Raw genomic sequence first — 14,684 nt, 5'->3', positions numbered from 1 at the left:
TTTATAATTTTAATGCTTTCATCTGCACTTGCGGCTAAGCTCAGTCTATAAAGGCCAGTGATTTACATTAGGATGACCAGACGTCCTGGCTTTTGGTGTCCTGTCCCGGAAATGTCACTATTTTATAGCAAGTTTAAAACAGCCTGCAAGTACACTACAAGTCTGCAACAAGCAAACATGTAGTAATTATTTGAAAGCTACACTGATGATAACTTGTTTGGTCTTCATGACGAACATAACCTGGAGGAGAGCAGAGCGCTATTATCATCAATTATCAAAAGAGACACGGTTATCGCTTTCAAAGTAGTTACATGCTAACTAATACTAGCTATTCATGGTGAATTTAAGTAGGCTGTTTGTATGTAACGGTGGGGCATTGTTTTGCGCACAATTTTAAAAGTTAACGTTACCCAAAGCCAGTCAACTTCCGCACTTCATTTTGCAACGCGGAAGTATAGTAAGCTGTTTGATTTGAATGTGGGAGATTTCTGGTAGCTGCTATAGGTAAATAACTAGAAGTGGAGTAAACGGTAAAACTATCTACACTACCAAGCAGTGTGTTTATGATTACGATAATACATTAAAGTAATATTACAACAATATAAACTAGCACAACAGACTGTTTTGTACAGGTAAAATAATGTCACGGTGGATGTCACCGGAAGTATTTTACCTTTAAGTTGCCAATAGCCTTGACATCATTGAAAAAGTAGGCTACCTAAATCCAAAACGAATATTTAAAGGCAAGCAATATTAGCCGATCGGATCAAAAACATCCTGAAAAAAATATCACACACATCTGTTTTCAGCAGTTATAATAATAATAAATGTTTATTGAACACAAAATCAGCATATTAGAATGATTTCTGAAGGGTTTTTACAATACTGTAGTTTTACTGCATTATTTCTTAAATAAATGCAGCTTTGGTGAGCATAAGAGACTTTTAAAAATGTTTTTATTATTTATGTAATTTGCAATTTTGGGGATCAATGGATTAAGCAATAGTGAAACAGTTAAAAATGAGTATTGTGAGTCATAAATGTAATGTTTTGGTAAAACTTTTACATGTAGAGACACATTATTATCCATGACTTTATTCTATCACTTATTATGAAATGCAAATGAACATAAATAATTAACATCAGGCCTTTAAAATGGCAGTGCTGAATGACAGCTCTGCACCAGTGCCAGCATCTTGTAAAAGTCAGTTCTTCTTGACTGCCATTGATCTCATAGTGAGTGATCAATAGAAGAGAAGGGCCAGACATCACACAGATGCTCCTCTGTATCAGTGAACTGCTTATGGGAGCAGATGTACTGAATTATATAACTTTCATTTATACAGCAATGTGCGGCTCACTACATTAGTCAGTCTTTTCAATTCTGAAACGCAGCAAATACAGCTCATACTGTGCTTGCTACAGCTATATAAGAAACATTTACATAATTATATCAAGCTGAACAGTAATACTCACACTTTAGCTTTCTTTATTACTTAAAGCTAAAATGGTCCTTGAAACAAAGTCAAAAAAGTGACCCTCAGTGCATTGTTAGTAAAAGTTGGTAAATATTTATACTGTTATGCATATCAGTACCCATAGCGCTTTTCACCAGCCTGGTACAGTATCTGAGACATGCAATGTAAAATATGCATATAATGCTATTTTCCCTTGTATTGCATGTTTTTGCATATAAAAGAATAGTGTATTTCCTCATAAATTATTCAAATGTATGCACTGTTAGAAACTATATCCTGTATAATGAATGCCATCCCCCTGTGCAATGTCAGCAACTGCCAAAGTCCTTATAAGAGAATATTCCTCATGGGAATGAGAGAATTCCTTAGAAAAGCCAGTAAAACTTGTGCTGAAATAGTTAAACAGATGAGTGGAAGTGACAGTAATGATCAATCATAAATTGATAGTTATATGACTATTATTTTTTTATAGTTTTAATAGTTAATAGACTATTATTTTTTTCCAACCGATTTAAGTACAACAATGTTGCACTATATTCTAGGATTTAAACTATAACAACTGGCATCCCATAAGATGCGTATTACAGGGCCGGCTGATTCTGTGATGCCTTTAGACACACAAGGAAAGTATACAGCTGGGCTTTGGTTCAGATGCATCGAATTCAGGCTGTGTATGAATAGTCATGTGAGTTTCCTTTTGAAGAATCACTGCAATAAGCCAAAATCAAAGTCATTATGGTGGGCTGACAGTGACAAAAACAACCCAGCCTGTGGTTTGTTGTAATTTCAAGTCAGTGCTAGCAGCTTTATTTACAACATTATTCAAAACAGGCTGTAAATTCTGCCATTAAACGTGACTGTGATGCAAAAGGAATTTACATTCAGAGTGATCTGATGCATGGCCACAACGCCATTTAGTAATGTTCTTAAGAGTTTCAATTGATGAAATTAGACTATTTAGTAGGGGAAAGACATTAACCAAGTGAAAAACATGATTTTTGTGTTATGTCTGATTTTATTTGGTGGTATATTCAATGGTATTTGGTAACAATAGTGAAGTTTTAATATAATTTTAATGCATTTGAGGGCAGTCAGTCTTTTTGAGGTTTTATTATCGTGTGAATAAGATTTAAAGTTGGCATGAAATAAAAAATAAATATCAGAGATTCATGTTATAGATCATAATGTGAATGATTCAGCTATACATAATGTTTAATTTTTTTACCTTGTATTTAACCCTGAAATGCATGAATGTTTCCCCAATCACTATTACATATTCGTGTCTTTAGAGACCGGACCTATATATCCAGCACGGATGGATCTCTAACTGCTGTAATAGCACAAAACTCTCTTGATATTTCTGGTCGCTAAAGACCCGAGGTATGCATTTAAGGGTTAATAATCAAAATGTGGTACCTCGATCTTCTAGTAAACGTCAGACTGCTATCTGGTGACGTATGCCGGACTTTTCCAATCATTTTGTCTCCTTAAACCCCGCCCCTTTTCTTACAATATACTGCAAACTCTCATTTAAATCTGCCTCCATCCAATCAACAAATGACAACAAATTGTCAATAATCCGTTTCACTTGAATGTACATCACAGTATAGAAGGAAAGATCTGCTTCTGTTATTGTCTATAACTATATAGACCTCAGAAACATTAACTCACTTGTCCAGCAGTATAGTACAATCCTAGTAAGTGCTTCCTCCCAGATACTGTTACATTCACTGTAAAAATGAAAACAACAGCAAAAAAGGTTTGTTACATTCATTATGCATATCAAACAGAAAAATACTGTGCAGAATATGCCTATAAAATGTGTGTTTGTCCAGCAGTGTTTCTGCTCCTGCTGTATCCCTCTGATGTACTTCCAGAACTCTGGACCTGTTGTTTGGTTGTGGGTGGGAATGGAGGTTGATTTGGAACAGGACAGCTGTCAACAGCAAGGGGTGACTGGTTTTGGAAAACAGGGAGGGAAGAGCGGTGTGTGTGCTCGGATACATTTTTCATTTTGTGTTGCGGGTGTTGAGGGGGAGAGAATGGCTGTGTTGACACAACTAAAAGGAAAAATAACCCAGACAAGTCAATCTTTTATCATCAAACAACACGCAATAAAAGACCTCTGCTGAGAACAGGAGAACAGCTGGACTCAATGTTTCACAGAGGTTTCAAACAAACCGCAGATACTAGTCCGCTGTGTGTCCACACTCTTTTCAAATTCAGTGCTCTGATAGTGGTTTGATAAGACCGATTAAAGGAATGCGTGCGTGAGAGAAGAAAGAGGCTGTGATGTGAAAGGTGGCCCTCACCAGATTCTTCAGGCTTCAAGCACCTTCTGAGACACCCTGAACTGAATTCAATCTTCTCAACTACATAATGGCCTGGAATACTGATGACTGGGACCATAAAAAGATTCTACCAAATATTTAATAACCCATCAACTGTACTGAGCCAGATACCCATGGATGCTTCCAAAATGACCAATAACCTTGAAAGCACTTCCTGCAAACTGTAGATCTGGCGCCCTTAATGAGTTGAGAAGCTTCTGGAAATGGAGAAGACAGCCTCTCCAACGTCCCTTGAAAATAAGCCCAGCAAAAATTCACTACAGATAACTCAGATTAAACACTCTAATATTATGGCAATAAAAATATGGCAATGTAAATTTTGAGTACAGATGAACACCACTGACTATAAAAATAATCTGATCTTTAAAATCTAGGCTCTCCAGTAGGGTTCACCTTTTATCCTGCTGCTTTCAAGCTTCACAAAAAAAAGCACCATTAAAGAGTGCTACGGTCCATACAACTTGTGTGCTAGATTCCCGGTCCACTGAAGTCATATTATAGCTTTGTGTGAATATCAATGTCTAATTCATGAACAAACTGTTAGAGTCAGATATTTTAAAAGAATCAGCTGATTCAATTTACAAAACCATTCTGATTATTCTAGATCCTCTTTCAAGGAAAATACGTTTACTTTGCAACCATATTTGCAACTCTTCTGGGCAGCTATTTTGGGCATTCAAGACAAAATCTGCTTGATTGGAGAAATCTTAAAAACTACTGGCAAAACTCTGAAGCCTGGTTTAGACTACATGATTTAAGCCCGATTTTGGCACTATCTGCTTGATGTAGGGTGTCGTATGGATTCATCAAAGTCAATGGGCGTTGGGATACAAGATTCACTCATTTCATCTCCTATAGTGTGTCATAGTGCACGACAACCTATGCCATGTCTGCAATGCTTCACGGCTTCAACACGGAAAGACTAGCATGTTCAATTTTTTCCACGATGAGTTCTGTCACATTTGTGATTCAGGCCCATAGGAGCACAGACGTGCCTTCATACATGCTTTCAAACAAGCTGAAGCGAAAGAGAGACAATGGGTATTGGCCCTGCTAATGGGCATCGGTCCTTTCTCAAGGGATTACTGCGACAGAGTGACTCAGTTCTCTTAGCGAGTCCTCTTCATGCAATCCAGATTTGTGTCCACTGTCAGGTTTTCTTTCTTTTTGGGGATTTTCTGATGACAAGACAGGGCAGAACATGCTTTTTGCTAGCCATTGTTTGTTTACGCTCATGTCACCATCTAGTCCCGCGCTATTGATGACAGCAAGCATGTTGTTAAAGACGGCAAGCGAAGAATGATCGGGTAGCAACGTGTAGTCTGACATGTTTCTTGTTCTAGACACGAAGAGATTTTAGGAGCCAAAATCGTATAATCTGGCACAGTGACTGTCGTAACAGACAGAAAATATCATGTAGTCTGACCTGGGCTTAAAATTTGCGATGCAGTTCTTGAATCAACTCACTAGTTCGACAATCCAGTTCCAGCGATTAACAGCTCATTTGAGGGGTATATTTTCATGGAATATAAAGTAAAATTTTTGTTTGATTCTCACCATCATATGATTTCAATACACTAAGAATATACCACAAGTCATATGGACCACCTTTATGATAATTTTATAGTGCTTGTTGACTTTTTAAATATCTTTTTTGATCAAATTTCATTATGAGAATTTTGAATTCTCCAAACAATTTTGAAACTATACTGAATGCATAATTTGAATAGTTCTAGTCAGTCATAAAAATAAAACCCTAAAAGACACTAAAACCCTAAAGCAGTTCTTACGCTAGCTTAACCGTTTCACTTGAAAAGGCATAATGTTTGTTTCATAAATTATGATTGCAAAAAGGGTCTGTGCAAATTCAAATGAAATTTTCAGTCATATCTCACACCGCTTAAAGCAATTGCTAATCTCAATGCTAATTTTAACAATCATGTGCTCAACACTGGGGACAAGAGACAAATACAAAGTAGCAATAGCTCTAATGCCCCTAGCTTAGCCTCATGGAGGTACAGGGGGTCACTGAGGAGCTGCATGAACGGTGGTGTGTGAGCTCCTCCAGGGTGGTGTCTTTCTGAAAGGCATTGCAGCTGTAGGAAACCAGCCAAGCGGTGTTTTGATTAGATGTGCTTAGAAGTTCTTTCCATGTGTAGACTATGAAGATGGACCAGAAACAGTGGCCTTGAGTCTGTTGCTGTGTATCAGCTGTTCCTGACAGGTCCTTTTACCAGCACGATTCTTTTCCCCTCACGGGGCTGGGCTAAATAAGGAATCAACTCTTTTCCTCACTTACTGATTCTGAGCCCCCATTCTGTGGCCTGGAGAGAAATCAATGTTGTGTTATATTCTCACTCAAACAAGCCTGACCCACTGTTGTGAAACGTGATTTGGGGCGTCAGAAGCCGACATTTCCCTCCAGGCCTCAACATTCTTCATTCCTCTTTTCTCTTTCACAGACTGTCCTGTGACATTGAGCCAGCTAATATATCTGCATTCAGTGAACTTTAGCCTATAAGAATAGTACAGCGAAATGTATAGGTACTCACATGATAATTGCAAGAGACTGCAAATTTAATTTAGACACTTTCCATTCCATCACCAGGGCATTAGATCTCAAGCGATAACCATTTACTGTAGACGCTTTCACTGCTCACTTACAACTGACACCCATTTTTCAATGGTGGACTGTTATCCACCATCCATTCCAATAAAATGGTCTTTTAGCAATAAATATATTGGCATCTTAGATCTGGCACTGTAATATGGTAATCGGTGCATTGTGCACCATTCAGAGTGCAATTGTCACAATGCTTTTATATCAGTAAATTGGACAATGCCACCACTCAATTCAACCTTTACATCAACATGCCAAATATATCCACTATGGGTTTCTTGGGTTATAAATGGGTTTCTGTTTTTTGAGTGGTTGGCATTCCTGAAGTGTGAATTTTATTTTAAGTGTTTCTTTAAATGCATTGGTGGGTCAATATGCAAAATAAGCCACTGGGTTTTATCCTCTTTTCAATTCCTGTTGCTGCAGTACTGTGCTTGCCAGAGGGAAGTGTACATAATCTACATACACATTTTGCATAGCATAACTAAAAAAGACATTAATGTGATTAATCTTGTATTCTGGAGCCAAAAGAATATGTAATGCCCTTACACAGCACTTGCTATAAGATTGAGCTTTTGCTTGTCAGTGAACGTTTTGTCAAAGTACTTCCACTCAGCAAAACACGAAATGAGCTCAACCACTCACTACACTAATTATGAATTTTCATTTAATTACTTATTAGGAACTCTTTCTAGGATTCTATGAAACACATCTCTTTAAGGTCTTGCTCAAAAATATTTACATTTATAATATTACTTGAAGGGACAGTTCACCCAAAAATGGAAATTCTGTCATAATTTACTCACCCTCATGTCATTACTATTATGTTTTGGACCTAAAACAAATTCAAGTGAGCTTTAGATGTAACCACATAAATAGAGTGGGGGAAGAGCAATTCGCCACTAATTCCTTCGAGATTTTCCTATGGGGTTTTATAGTGAGGTTTTTCAGTTTATGAGTAAAGTAAAGCCTGTGGTAAACACAGCGTGATGATATTTTGACGTTTTGTTCTACAACAAACACTCACACCCCAAATGTTCTTATCTAGTTACTTAATAAAAACTTATGTTTTCAAAAATGAACATAACTGTTTTAAAATTTGTGTTTTGGTTATATATGTGTGTGATTTACAATGTAGAACAAAATGTCAAAGTATCGTCACATTTTGTTTACCACAGGCTTTCTTTTACTCATAGTTCAAAAGAAGGTCCTTCAACCACTCCATTAGACACAACTTTTATTCTTTCCACCAACCAACCAATAACCAAATCTGGCGTGTTGAAACCACTAACCATCAAACCACACAGGTTTATGGGATCTCATAAGCAGCAAAGAATAAAGTATCTTCAAAACCAGAACAAAACTCAAAAATTCTCTGGGTGTTTCTGGTTTCCTTTATTAGTATTCATTTAAATATATAATTATTATTGATGTCAGTGTTAATAAACACAATCTAACCAACCGGCTATTGTTTTATTTTGTATAGCTCTGAATATTATTGCTCATGGTGAGTAAAATATCTTTCAAAACCCTGTGCTTTACAGATCTGTCAATTCAAGGAGAGATCAAATCAAATGCAAAATGTAATGGAAAGATAATAAAAAAACAATAGGTGTTAAATTAGCGATCTGTGCCGATACAACACCAGCTGTGGTGAATGGAGCGTTGCAGCACAAAGAGTTACCATTATGGCACAGATGATTGTTTAACATTGAAAAGTACTACGAACAATAGCTTTTCAGCTGTAGGTATTTTAATATTGACCACGTGGCAATATCCACAGTGCCGTATCACTGGTGGATTAGTTAATTTTATTAGGAGTGTAGTGGGAGCCACACTAGATGATGACTCATCTCAAACGCATTAATAGGCACTGTGTCATGGACTGGGAATGTCATTGGTTTGTTTTGGAGAAGAGAATTCAGATCCTGTGGGATTTATGTACGGAAACCATAGTCCCAGATACTGTTGGGTTGAGCTCTAGCTCTCGTAGATTGCAATACCAATGGCTCTGGTGAAAAAAATATAATTTTAGTTCAATCACTCATATTATATTTGGCCTTATTTACATGAGTTATGTCTTGTAAAGTAGTCTGTATGTGTTACAATTAATAAAAATACTAGGTTGTTTAAAAGACATAGTTGGAAAAGTTAAATTATACAATATTACCTTATCTAATGTACACTACCAAAGTTTTGGTAGCTTTCTATTAAATAATATAAAGATATATCAAATAGCTGCTGCTTGGATTGCTCAGTTCACCATTTAACTATACATTTAGAAAAAGCTGCTTATTTATTAATTATATTTTCACTTATAATTCAATTACTATATTCCCAGTGCTTCCTTTATTGCAAACTGTTCCATTACTGCTGATGCATGAATTTCATAGTTTTTCATTTAAGACCAATTCTAGCATAGCAACACAGTAAAGCTTTCAATGGCCTACAATGGGAGCTCTGCGCTCTTTATCCTGCACATTAAGCCACTATGTGACAATTCACTACTTTATTATGATGCTTTGTCAAGGCCTCTATTCAGGGGCCTAATATGAATGTAAGTGATTGATTGGCCCTGGAAGAATATCATCTCTCTTCTCTCTCAATTTTTCATTCTGTACTACTTTCATGATATGTACTGTAAATGACGGAAGTCCTCCTCTAAATGGTGCTTAGGCACTTCTAACTAATACATACCATGACTTTAATTTGAATTCACATCTGTTTGCCAGCACACTGTAAAGGAACCAAATAAAAATGCCTTTCTGTGTCCACTATTCTTTACAAACACGTTTTAATTTCCTTAAAGGTGAAGTGTGTTGTTTATGCACCACTAATGTCACCAAAATTAATTGGAAAAATTGAAACAGGTTTCCCAAACACTCTCACTGTTGGATTCTGGTTTGGATTCTTAAAAGTCTTGTGGCAAACCTAAAGTTGCCTTGGCATTTAAACTTTTGTTCTGTGACTTCCATTTAGTGTCCTCTGGATAGCCTCACTCATCAGCTTCATTTAACCGCAAGAGTTGACCGAGAATCACACTCGCTGAAGATATTTCCATCTCATTCAACTCCCAAGAGTTTAAAAGTTTTACTCACTTCTTGAATGATTTCAGTGAGTCTGGGTGTTTGTCCTGAGCCTGCACTGACCAGCTGAAGGAAATTGCAACACAGGATACTATTAAAATCTCATAAAAAGGAAAAGTGTTCTTCTTTTTGTCACAGCCCAGATAAACATGCCTTATTTGATCATATGGCACATTAGAGCGAAATGTGCAGTAGAAAATCCTTTGACAATACCTGCTTAAGGTTCTTAAGCTATAAAAAACACTTTCATAAATGAGAGCCAAGAAGATGGGGCTAAACTGAGTTTTTTTCCCCCTTCATGTTCCATAGTATTTCACAAGCTTTTTCTCTCCAGCCCTGGAAATATGTGAATCACTCAGTCATTGGTATCATTAATCATCGAAAGATGCTGAATAAGAGATCTTGCTTCAAAATTCAAACAGTGTAAATGTGAAATGACAACAACTCACTCCACTGCTTTTCCAACTTTTCAACAGCCAATAACGTCAATTGAAAAGACCTGTATTACATTTGGAAGATTGCATTATATTAGCTACATTCAAAATCACATAGTAGGTGCTATATTTGGTTTGAAACATACTTTCCGACTGTTTAAAAGTATGTTTTTATATAGAATGAATATGGGAGGTATGAATGAACGTACTATTATTTGCTATGTTGTTACTGTCATGTGACCTGTGTCAGTTGCGTCCCTTCACTGCTACAATTTTTAAAAAGCATTTTAGCTGTTTATTGTTACCTGTGGAGACATTTTCAAGTTTTGAGGTACAATTGTACGGGTGATTTTTGTTCACGCTATTCTCTGTGCTCTAATTTACAGACCTCCCAAGTATGATAAGTTCTTTTTGAAGGAATTTTCAGAATTTTTTAGCTTCAATTGCACCTAATGTTGATCGACTTTTGGTACTTGGTGATTTCAATATTCATGTATGCTGCCCTGACAAACCCTTAGTCTCTGAATTTTTGCAAATTGTTGATTCATTTAACCTTTCTTAGTCTGTCTTGGGTGCCACCCATGATAAAGGTCACACACTTGATCTGATTTTGTCTTTTGGATTTTCGCTACAGATTATTCAGATTGAGGATTCATATTTTTCTGATCATAAACCGATAATTTTTAAAACTTTATTGTCCAGGCCTGTGAAACAGCCTCTTACTGGTTATTATACTCTTCACTTAATTAATTTACACCTATACAATTTGCTGATGCTTTTGTCTCCTCTTAGTTTCCTTTTAATCATTTTCTTCTGACATGGACCTTGAAGAGTTTTCCTCAAGTTTGAATAAAACCTGTGCAAATATTTTGGATTCTTTTGCTCCACTGAAATTGAAATATCCTAACTCGAGACATCAGCCCTGGCTAAATGGTGAAGGTAGAGTTTTAAGAAGGAAATGCAGGCAAGCTGAGAGAAAATGGAAAAGTGACAAATTGCAAGTCTCCTATGAAACCTTGAGGGATTGTTTAGTTATTTATCAGAAATTTGTTAAGAATGCTAGGTCATTATATTTTTCTAACCTTATCTCTAGCAATGCTAGCAGACCTAAAGTTTTATGTAGTACTATTAGTAGGGTTTTAAATCCTGTTATAATTTCATTTCCTGGTGCATCTCCTTTAATTTATAATGATTTTTTAGAGTTTTTTATTAATAAGGTCCAAAATATTCGCTCTAATATCGTGCACTCTTGGAATGTCTCTTTTGATGATTATTGCAGTTCTGCTACGCTATCTAGTTTTGAGCCTGTGTCTATTTCTTCTTTAATGGACATTATCTGTTATATGAAACCTGCATCCTGCTCTCTGGATCCTATTCCCACATTTGTAACTATGGAAGTGTTAGATATCATTGGTCCATATATTCAGTTTATAATTAATAGTATTCTTAATGATGGTCATGTTCCATCTTGTTTTAAACATGCAGCGATACACCCTGCACTTAAAGCCCTTGATCCACAGGTTTTAGCCAATTACCGGGCTATATCAAAACTTCCTTTCCTTTCAAAGGTATTGGAGAAGGTTGTTTTTCATCAGCTTGCCTCCTTCTTAAAGAATAGTGATATATTGGATAAGTTTCAGTCTGGGTTCAGAGCTCAGTATAGTACAGAATCTGCTCTTTTGAAAGTGTTAAACGATTTGCTATTAGCTGCCGACTCTGGGAAATGTGGGGTTTTGGTCCTTCTGGATTTAAGCTCGGCTTTTGACACTACTGACCATTCTATTTTATTGAGACAATTGGAGGAGTATGTTGGAATTAAGGGGAACAGCATTAAGCTGGTTCACATCCTATTTTAGAGGGAGATCTATTCTGTAGCTATTGTGAATTTTACCTCTGTTAATGCTGCATGTACATTTGGGGTACCGCAGGGTTCCGTTTTAGGCCCTGTTTTGTTCTACATTTATCTTCTTCCTTTAGCTATGATTTTTTGTAAGTATCAGATCTCATACCATCTTTATGCAGATGATATACATCTTTATCTTCCAATGAAACCAGATGACAATATATCTCTCCAGTTTCTGATTGATTATGTGAGTGAAGTTAAAATTTGGATGGCGGAATTGTTGGTCTTTGGACGCCCTGAATGTGCTTCCATCCTTTCTAAAACTTTGAGTCCTATACCTAAAACTTTAGGCACTTGTGCTTGGAATTTGGGTGTTATTTTTGACCCAGCACTCAAATTTGATAAACAGATCAATTCAGTCGTAAAATCAGCATTTTTTACATTTTACGATGATTGCTAAAATTAAATATTTTCTTTCTTTTAAGGATCTGGAGAATGTTATTCATGCATTTATTTCAACAAGATTGGATTATTGTAATTCATTGTATTTAGGAATTACTCAGTCTTGTTTATTTAATCTCCAGATGGTCCAAAATGCTGCGGCCAGACTTTTAACAGGAACCAAAAAGAGAGAAAGTATCACTCCAGTTTTGATTAGTTTGCATTGGCTTCCTATCGAGTTTTGAATTCAGTTTAAGGTACTGCTGTTTGTGTATAAATCTGTGGCAGGTTTGGCACCATCTTACCTGTCTGATCTCCTCCATGTGACTAACAGGCCTTTAAGGTAATCAAATTCTTTTTTGTTATCGGTACCTATGACGCGACTGAAACTTAAGGGGGATCGTGCTTTTTCGGTGGCAGCACCTAAGCTGAGAACAATTTTCCATTGTATATAAGATCAGCCTCCTCTTTTCAGGTTTTTAAGTCTTCACTTAAGACTTATCTTTTTAAAACGGCTTATGGAGTTCTGGAGTAAATGCTGTCAAATATTTGATAATGTGTGATGTTATCTTTGTCATAATTTGTGATTTGTTTTATGTGGTTAGTTGTTTTATGTATATATATTTTTATTTTGTACAGCACTTTGGTCGACACTGTCGTTATTAAATGTGCTATATAAATCAACAAAACTAAACTAAACTAAACTAAACTAAACTAAACTAACTAAACTATATTTGTGAGGGAAGTGTCCTGCTGTTTCCAGAGGATGTTGAAGCTGACCTGTCTGCCACTGTGTAATTAGGACTTGACCCTCATAGGATTCTGGGAGCATGCATGTGTCATAGGGGACTTTCCCCTGATGAGAAACCAAAGCCTTTATGCATTCTTGCATATGCATTTGAGTCAGAGAGAACAAGTAAAAAACTTAATGGATGGCAACACATTTGTGAACATAAACCACTTCTACAAAGCTATAATGCCTACAGTACAGTACTGACAAAGCTTTTAGCATCTGTTCCTGTGATCAACAGGTTGCGGCACTCGCAAGCTCTGACTCTCACTGATGCACTTGTTGCTATTTACATTATTTACCTCTTGCGCAACATAAACTGCCTTTTGATGTCCCTAGAACAGTAAGGTAATAGCCACCGACATTAAAGAAGTTTTAAACACTTTTTTAGTATTTTTGTTCAATTATTGTTGAATAATGAAACTGATACTGATTCGGAAACAAAGCTTTCAGCAGCGTTGCTATGGTTGCAAAGCCTAGTCAGAGCAACTTCAGAGCAACTTTATGTCAATTGTGTCAAAGCAACTGCACAATATCAAAAAAGAAAAATAGTGTGTCAATAATGTAAAATGAAAAGATAAAAAAAAAGATTTTCAGTTAAAGGCATTTCATTATTGAATTCAGTGATGTCATCATCCAGCTCAGTTCAGTTTAAATAGTGTCTTTGCAATCAGGTCGACGATATCGCTGGAAATGAAGTGTCCCCAACTAAGCAAGCCAGAGGCGACAGCGGCAAAGAACCAAAACTCCATCGGTGACAGAATGGAGAAAAAACCTTGGGAGAAACCAGGTTCAGTCGGGGGGCCAGTTCTCCTCTGGCCAAACGAACCAGCAGTTCAATTCCAACTGCAGCAAAGTCAGATTGTAAGGGCTCAACTGGTTCCAGTGGTCTTTCCCGATGGCTGTCTAAGTGGCGGGGTCCTCACTGGGATCTGTCTCTGGCGCTCATCCCGGTGTCCTGGTCTCCGCTGCGTGTCCTCTCACAGCTCCACATCTATCATCAAATTCGCTGATGATACTGTGGTTCTGGGCCTCATTTCCAACAACGATGAGACCGCATACTTGGATGAGGTAGAGAGACTCACATCATGGTGCCAGGACAACTGTCTCTCTCTGAATGTGAGCAAAACTAAAGAGCTGATCATGGACTTTAGGAAGAGACAGCAGCCCTACACTCCTCTTATGATCAGTGGGACCCCTGTGGAGAGGGTGAGTAGCTTCAAGTACCTTGGTGTAAACATCTCCGAGAACCTGACTTGGACTACACACATCCAAACACAAGTTAAGAAAGCCAGGCAAAGACTGTACCATCTGCGACAACTGAGGAAATTCAGGGTATCACCAGCAATCCTGAACAGTTTCTATTCAGGGACCATAGAAAGTGTATTGACTCAGTGTGGTATGGAAACAGCTTCAATCAGGACTGCAAAGCACTACAGAGAGTTGTGCGCTTAGCTGAGCGCATCTCAGGGTCTGCTCTCCCCTCTCTGCAGGACATCTACCTCAAACGCTGCAAAAATAGAGCTGTTAAAATCTTCAAGGACTCAAATCACCCTGGTAACCGTCTATTCACTTTGCTTCCATCTGGTAAGCGCTTCCGTAGCCTGATGGCAAAAACTGAGAGACTTAGGAGGAGCTTCT

This window comes from Barbus barbus, assembly GCF_936440315.1.
Source record: "Barbus barbus genome assembly, chromosome: 14".
NCBI lineage: Eukaryota > Metazoa > Chordata > Actinopteri > Cypriniformes > Cyprinidae > Barbus > Barbus barbus.
The sequence above is the reverse complement of the archived record's forward strand: the minus strand, read 5'-3'. Positions refer to the sequence as shown.